We start from the raw sequence: 8,396 nt of genomic DNA, 5'->3' as shown, positions 1-8,396 counted from the left end.
ACGATTTATGTGCTGCTGCACATCTCCAGTTAAACTCTCAGTCACTACTCCCCTGAACCTGTCAGCAGTCTCTGGAGACATCACATGCACTGGTTAAAGGTGGAAATTTAGAAGCTACTTTCTTGAGCAGACGTGATGCCCTCCCTCCCCCATCCAATGCAATCAATGCAAGTCAATTAAATTGACAACGTCCTCCAACATGATGTTGTTGGTCTCGGTAAAACTGTTGAAAAAGCTACACCTGGTCTTGTAAAATGTAACAGGAGCTTTATCAGCACATTCATTTCATAATTACAATCAAATACCCTCGCTGGCCTTGAAAAGTTGCTTTCATGCAAGTAGGATGTCAAGTTGCTCCACACTGATAAATGATTTCATGTCTTCATTCCAAATATTATCAGTCAGTGGGTATGCTTCCACTTTTCATAGAATCCCTACAGGGCAGGAAGCACATTCAGTGTGCACTGACCCTCTGAGGAGTATCCCAACCCCCACCTTATCCTCACATCCCCAATGCCTAACCCACCTAGCCTGCACATCCCAGAACACCACAGGGAAATTTCTTATGGCCAATCCACCCTAACCTGCACATCTTTGGACTGTGGGAGGAAACTCAGAGGACACCCATGCAGACACGGGGAGAATGTGCAAACTCCATACAGACTTTTTTTTATTTCAAAAATATACTTTATTCATAAAATATTTTGATGATCTGTACAATTGGTCATGCCATACATATGTAAACATTCCATTTCTTTGCATACAGAGACAGTAATCATTCATATATATAGGTCTGTACGATTATTATCCATATATTTAGCTGAGGCGTCAGCGGAGCCCACTTACTGCGTGGGTCACCTGTGCTTAGGCAGGCAGATGTTACACGGTGGTCTTTCCCCACCACGCCTTGGCAGCAGCTGCCCCAAGCTTCAGTGCATCCCTCAACACGTAGTCCTAGAGCTTGGAATGTGCCAGTCTGCAACACTCAGTCAGGGTCACCTCCTTCAGCTGGAAGATCAACAGGTTTCGGACCACCCAGAGAGTGTTCAAACTCCACACAGACAGTCACCCAAGGCTGGAATCAAACCTGGGTCACTGGTGTTGTGAGGTAGCGGTGCTAACCATTGAGCCACTCTATGCCAACCACTTTTACCCTCGAGTCAGAAGCTGGTAAAGTTTTTTTTTATTCATTCATTCATGGAGTGAGGGCATTACTGGCTAGGCCAGCATTTATTGCCCATCCTAGAGAGCGTACTAATCCAGGTGAAGCTAAACAATGATGTTACTCCATACCCTTGTCCTCCGGTGAACGCAAACAGTCCAATCAGACTATTTTAAAGATGATGAGGTGAGATAGTTCCAGCGTCTTGGTCAGCATTTATCCGTCAATCAAAAACCAGATTAGCTGCTCATTACTACACTACTGTTTCGGGGAGATTGTTGTGCGCACACTGGCTGTCACATTTCCTAATTTATAACCGTGACTACTCTAACAGACTGTGTATGTTTCCTGTCTGGGACTACAAACAGAAACGGAAGTTAGGTTGCTTTTTAGCTGAAGTACCAGGAGAGTTTTCCAATTTAGAAGATTAATCCAGGCACACTTTTACCTATGCAAGAAAATGTTGTTTTTCAGAGCACTAAGTGGCAACGGCAGTCTTTGAGCTAAGGGAAGAAGGGCTTATGCCCGAAACGTCGATTCTCCTGCTCCTTTGATGCTGTCTGACCTGCTGCACTTTTCCAGCAACACATTTTTAAGCTTTGAGCTAAGGTACGTCAGCCTGACAACAACCTTCCAATTGGTTGAGTTTCGAAGTTGTATATGCACAGCAGACTGAGACATCCAGAGCCTGATAACTCAAAACACGTCTCTTTCTTTTCCCCCTTTCTCTACATGTGAGTGAAAAGACAAAAAAAAACAAAAAATCTAAAAGAATTTTAACAAGGAAAGACCTAGGTCCACTCGATTAACTACTGCAGTGAACAAAGATCATCACTTTACAGATAACAGCACGTGAGAGACAATTTAGCCTAGCCATGAGATCTGGACTTTCATTTTCCAAATTTTGTTTTCTCTCTCGATATCTTTTCCCAACCCATAACATGTGTGTGTGTGTGTGTGTGTGTGTGTGTGTGTGTGTGTGTGTGTGTGTGTGAATGTGTGTGAATGTGTGTGTGTGTGTGTGTGTCTGTGTGTGTGAGTGTGTGTGTCTCTGAGTGTGTGTCTGTGTGTGTGTGTGAGTGTGTGTCTGTGTGTGTGTGTCTGTGTGTGTGTGTCTGTGTGTGTGAGTGTGTGTGTGTGTGTGAGTGTGTGTGTGAATGTGTGTCTGTGTGTGTGAGTGTGTGTGTGTGTCTCTGAGTGTGTGTGAGTGTGTGTCTGTGTGTGTGTGTGAGTGTGTGTGTGTCTGTGTGTGTGTGAGTGTGTGTGTGTGTGAGTGTGTGTCTGTGTGTGTGTGTCTGTGTGTGTGTGTCTGTGTGTGCATTTTGTGTTACAGGCACATTGTAATAGGTTAGAAATTCTTTTGTTGAAGTGAAGCAGGTTACAGGAAAAAGATTTATTTTCTGTTAATGACGGCATCTGATGTGTATTGCTTCAATTCTGAATAGCAGTCAGTCAGGAAAATTGCTTATCTTGTTGGTCTAATTGGGATTTTATACATTCTATGACAACACATGGAACAGTAATGCACGATCATAAGTGCACTCTTTCTATTTAAATTTAATCACATTATTTTATTTTTTATCTAAAAATTTAAATTAAAGATGATGAAAATTAAGAGTCTTTAATTTTCGGGTTTGCTGTGCCTGAGAATACTTCAGTGTGATTGGTTGCTGAACAGCGTATAGATGTTAGAGTTTCTGGACACTACAGATCCCCTCGACATGGTACCAGCTTTCAGTTCCTGCTGTGAAAGGGGAAAACCAAGCCACAGAACCCATTGATTTTTGTTTTTTTGTGTGGACTGCCTTCTTTGAGGTTAGTCATAAGCACTCTTCATTGAAATTCAGGCCATTGTGTGTCAGTGTCAGTCCACTTTGGCATCATGGCACCCATCACCCACCACAAAGTAACAAACTATTAATTTAACAATTTAGCTTGGTAATATCACTGAGAGAAGTTCCAAAATGAGTAAACCTGGATTCTATTTTAAAGATAAATGATTCCACTTGTCTGTCTAATAATTCAGATCAATACACTAGTTTCTCAAAGGCAATTAGGCATCAACAATAAATTACAGAATTTAAGTTATTTGAAAATTAGTGTTATGCACCAAATTTCTTATGCAATATTAGTTACAATGCCTAAGTAAAATGGTTGAAAATTTGTACTTTTCTGCACATTCTTACATCACAACAGTGATTACACTTAAAAGTCATCTGGACTCGAAACATTAGCTTGCTCTCTCTCCAGTGGATGCAGTCTGACTATCTGCAGCCGCCCTTACACCCACCCCTAGTTCTGAAGGGTTAAACCCGAAACATTGACTTCTCCACCTCCTGATGTTGCCTGTGCTCTTCCAGCTTCCTGCTTGCCTATGTTGTGATCTCCAACATTTATTGTTTTCATCATTTATTGTTTTACTTATTTGACTGTTAAGTGCTTTGCATTGCCAGATGGTTGTAAAAGAGTATATATAAATGAAAGTCTTCCTCATTTTGTTTTTAAAAGAAAACTTTGCATTATCTGTGCCATAATGTTGCAATAATTCTCCACTACAATGGGGAGATGAAAGACAGACTGGGTGACCAATTTGCTGAACATCTACACTTTGACCGTAACGATGATGCCGAGTTTCCAGTTGCCTGTAACTTCAACACACCACCATGTTCCTGTATCAACATTTCTGTCTCAGGATTGTTGCAGTGCTCCAGTGAAGCTCAACACAAGCTGGAGGAGCAACATCTCATCTTTTGCCTCGGTACCATACAGCCTTTAGGACTCATGGAGTCATAGAGTCACTGAGATGTACAGCATGGAAACTGACCCTTCAGTTCAACTTGTCCATGCTGACCAGATATCCTAAATTAATCTAGTTCCATTTTCCAGCACTTAGCCCATATCCCTCTAAACCCTTCCTATTCGTATACCCATCCAGATGCCTTTTAAATGCTGTAATTGTACCAGCCTCCACCACTTCCTCTGGCAGCTCATTCCATACACGCACCACCCTCTGCATGAAAAAGCTGCCCCTTTGCTCCTTTTTAAATCTTTTCCCTCTCGCCTTAAACTTACGCCCTCTAGTTCTGGATTCTCTAATGTGGCAAAAGACCTTCACCATATCCATTCACCATATCCATTCCCCTCATGATTTTATAAACCTCTATAAAGTCATCCCTCAGCTTCTGAAAACAGGGGCTCCAGGGAAAACAACCCCAGTCTATTTAGCCTGGCCCTGTAGCTCAAATCCTCCAAACCTAGCAACATTCTTGTAAACCTTTTCTGCACTCTTTCAAGTTTCACAACATCTTTCCTGTAACAGGGAGGCCAGAATTGAAGACAGCATTCTCAAAGTGGCCTAACCAATGTCCTGTATAGCCACAACATGACCTCCCGATTCCTTTCCTCAACGTGCTGACAATGAAGACTCAACATCGAGTTTAACAATTTCAGAGTGTGAACATCCTCCTCCATGTTCATTAACCACCTCACAGCCCCAGGTCCACTTCTGTATGGGTTGCTTCCAGCACGCACAATTTGTTTTCAATCATTCATACTTCCTGTTAGCTGCCCACTCAGAATTATTTTTCTCTCAACTTATCATCAGTAACTCTTTGTTTGCCTATCCCTTTTTGTCTATGCACCACCTCCCACCCCTCCCCCCTTACTTTATTCACCCCACCCCGACATCAGTATAAATACCATCCTCCTGCATCTATTTTCTGTTCTGACTCACTGGACTCCAAACACTAACTCTGTTTTTCTCTCTAACAGATGCTGCCAGACCTGCTGAGTTCCTCCAGCAATTTCAGTTTTGTTCCACATTTCTTTGTTTTCGCTACAGTAATGTTGCAGTACTTCACCAAGATCCTTAGATAGTGCCTTCAAAACACAGGACCACTTCTATCGAGAAGGAACAATAGATACTTGGGAACACCACCCCCTGCAAGTTCCCCTCCAAACCACTCACCATCCTTGGAAATATATCGCTGTTCCTTCACTGGAATTCTGGAATTCCCTCCCCAAGAGCATTGTGGGTCTACCCACAGCACATGGACTGCAGCTGTTCAAGAAGGCAGCTCATCCCCACCTTCTCAAGGGGCAACTAGGGATGGGAAATAAATGCTGAGCCCAGTCAGCAACATCCACATCCCACATTCCACAAATGAATAAATAAAAACAAAATTCAGCCCATTCCGTTTCCAAGAATAAAACAGAGACCTGTTTCGTGCTTACTTAGCTGGTACCAGAATTTGTAATAAAACCGCACCGCTGTTATCCAGAAATGATGCTGAACAGAGTGTAACAGTGCCACAGTGCAGTTCTTGAAATTACATTTTCAGATGCTGCAATTGCATGTACTGCACCTTGATGACATTAGAGGGCAGTATAAGCCCAGAAGAGGTGCATTTTGCGCAGTATTTGTAAGGACTGCAAATGTAGAAACATAGGAACAGGAGTAGGCCATTCAGCCCCTCAAGCCTGTTTTGGCAATCAGTGGCCGACCTGTGGCCCAAGCTCATTTACCTGCGTTTGACCCAGATCCCTTAATACCTTTGCTTAACAAAAAATCATGTAATTCAGATTTAAAATTAACAACTGGTCCAGCATTCCAGTTTGTGGAAGAGAGTTCCAAAATTTGCCATCTTTTGTGTGCAGAAGTGCTTCCTAGCTTTTCTCCTGAACAATCTGGCCCTAATTCTTAGTCTATTCCCCTGGTTCTAGGTTACCCAACCAATAGGAGAAAGTGAGGTCTGCAGATGCTGGAGACCTGAAGAAGGGCTTATGCCCGAAACGTCGATTCTCCTGTTCCCTGGATGCTGCCTGACCTGCTGCGCTTTTCCAGCAACACATTTTCAGCTCGTACCCAACCAATAGACATAGTTTATCTTTATCTGCTCTGTCTTTTCCTGTTTATATCTTGAAGATTTAAATTGCATCACCCCTTAATCTTCTAAACTCTGGAGAAAACAGGCCTAAGCTCTCCTCACAACCTAACCCATGAAGTCCTGGTTAGACAACAGGGACAGTGGTGTCTCCAACGAGGAGTTACAGAGCACACTACTTTGGGAATTTTTAAAAATGTGTTCGCAGGATGAGAGTGTCACTGGCTGGGCCAGCATTTATTGCCCATCCCTAGTTACCCAGAGGGCAGTTAAGAGTTAACCACATTGATGTGGGTCTAGAGTTACATGTAGACCAGATAAAGATGGCAGTTTCTTTCCCTGAAGGAAATTAGTGAACCAGATGGATTTTTCCAACAATCAATTTGTGGTCATCATTAGATTCTTAATTCTGCAGTTTTATTGAATTCAAATTCTGCTGCAATGGGATTCAGACCTCGGTTGTCAGAATATTACTGGGTGTCTGGGTTAATAGTCCAGTGATAATACCACCAGGCCATCATCTCCTCAGTGTGTTGGTAACCAGTGCCCAGTGCTCATAGTAACAGCCTTGTTGTTAGAAGGTGTTCAAGAAACTCACAAACATACAAATTGGAAGCAAGACAAGGCCACTTGGTCCCTCTGAATTGATGGTGATCCATGTGACATCGTTTCTTCTTTTAGCCTCACATTCTTCAAACAGAATCGTAGCTTCCACTAATATGGTGCCTTGAACATAACACATCCCAAGCTGCTCAAGGAAACTGTTCTTAAAGAAGATACGATACTGAGCAATGTTCCCTTTAAGCTGCACAGCCGCGTGGCCACTGGGAGATTCCAAGGACACTGCTCGGAGCAACAATGCAGGGTCTCCACTTAGAGAAACCGCTGCCATGCTGGGACCCTAGAGCACTGTGCAGGGGGAGAAAGATATGACAAGGGATGTGGATATCCAGCCACACGAGGAGACATTAGGAAACACGACTGACGGCGTGTTCAAAGTTTTACGAGTGTCTTAAAAGCGGAAAGAGAAGGAAATTCCAGAGCTTGGGGTCCAGGCTTCTGAAAAGCCAACAGCTCGTGATGGAGTGACTGAAGTGGTCAGAGACAGAGGTGCACTGAGATCTCAGCGGACAGGGGAGATGGAGGAGCTAACTGTAGTAGGTAGTGTTGAAGCCTTGGACAGATTTAAAAACAAGGATAAGAATTCTAAAATCGAGGAGTTATTTAGCCTGGAGTCAAGAATATTTGTAAAAGGGTATTAGGGGGACAGAGCTGAAAATGTGTTGCTGGAACAGCGCAGCAGGTCAGGCAGCATCCAGGGAACAGGAGAATCGACGTTTCGGGCATAAGCCCTTCTTCAGGAATTCTGTTCCTATTAGGGGAACAGAACTTGATGTGAATTAAGGCACAGGTTTTGGATAAACTCTATTATATTCCAGGGTATCTGAAGGTGAAGGCTAGAACTGGAACCAATCTTTACATAGTTCATGGGGTTTTATTTACAGCAGTTGTACTTTACAAACATTTATCCCTAATGTCTCACAACGGTTTCAGTCAATTCTATTTTCTTTTTAAAATCTTCAATAAATCACCCGTGTCACCTGTTAACATAATGACTGACAACTGCTGGCTGGGTGCAGTTTAACGGTAACTAAAGGAGATGGGTAGGCAAAGAGGGAGGTGATTGAAATGGAGCCAGAGCAGGAAATAAAACAGCACTGCCCTTGTGATACCCACTTCTTTCAGTTCCCATCTTTTTAAAATCAACCCCTGTTTAAAGATTTATTACACACATTTCCAACTACCCATAGCTGCATAGGTGGTATTTATGCTGATGTCAAGGGTTTTGTTGGGGAGGGGAGGGGAGGTCTGCAGGGGAAAACAGTGAGCAGGCAGATGGAGAAGGAGCTCAGAGAGAAAGAAAACAAAAGGATATGCAGACGATGGGATTGTTGATAGTAAGCCAAGGGAGACATGAATAAGTCACCTAGAGCATATCTTAAGCCACATGCTTCCAAGAACAAAAAAAGTACAGCCATCAGTGGAGTTGCCCTGCATCTAAAACTAAATAAAAAATTGCAACATTCTGGGGAATGTGTGCTTTGTTTTGTGGGTTTGTTCCAAATTTCAGCATTATAGCTGCTCCACTAATGGATTAGCTCCAAAAGAAAGCCACATTAGTCTGGTCAGGGGACTGCTGGGCATCCTTTGAGAAACTGAAAGCCATTTTAATGAATGAATCAGTGTTGAGTGCTCCAAATTTCACTAACTCCTTTAAGGTAGCAATTGATGTTAGTGACTGGAGGGGAGGTGGAGGCCCAATACAAAAAAAATGAGTTGGGCTTAGGGAA

This window comes from Chiloscyllium plagiosum, unplaced genomic scaffold (genome assembly GCF_037043375.1).
Source record: "Chiloscyllium plagiosum isolate Xiang-an unplaced genomic scaffold, Cpla_swu_hap1 HiC_scaffold_37, whole genome shotgun sequence".
In the NCBI taxonomy this organism is placed as follows: domain Eukaryota; kingdom Metazoa; phylum Chordata; class Chondrichthyes; order Orectolobiformes; family Hemiscylliidae; genus Chiloscyllium; species Chiloscyllium plagiosum.
This window is presented reverse-complemented; position numbering follows the sequence as displayed.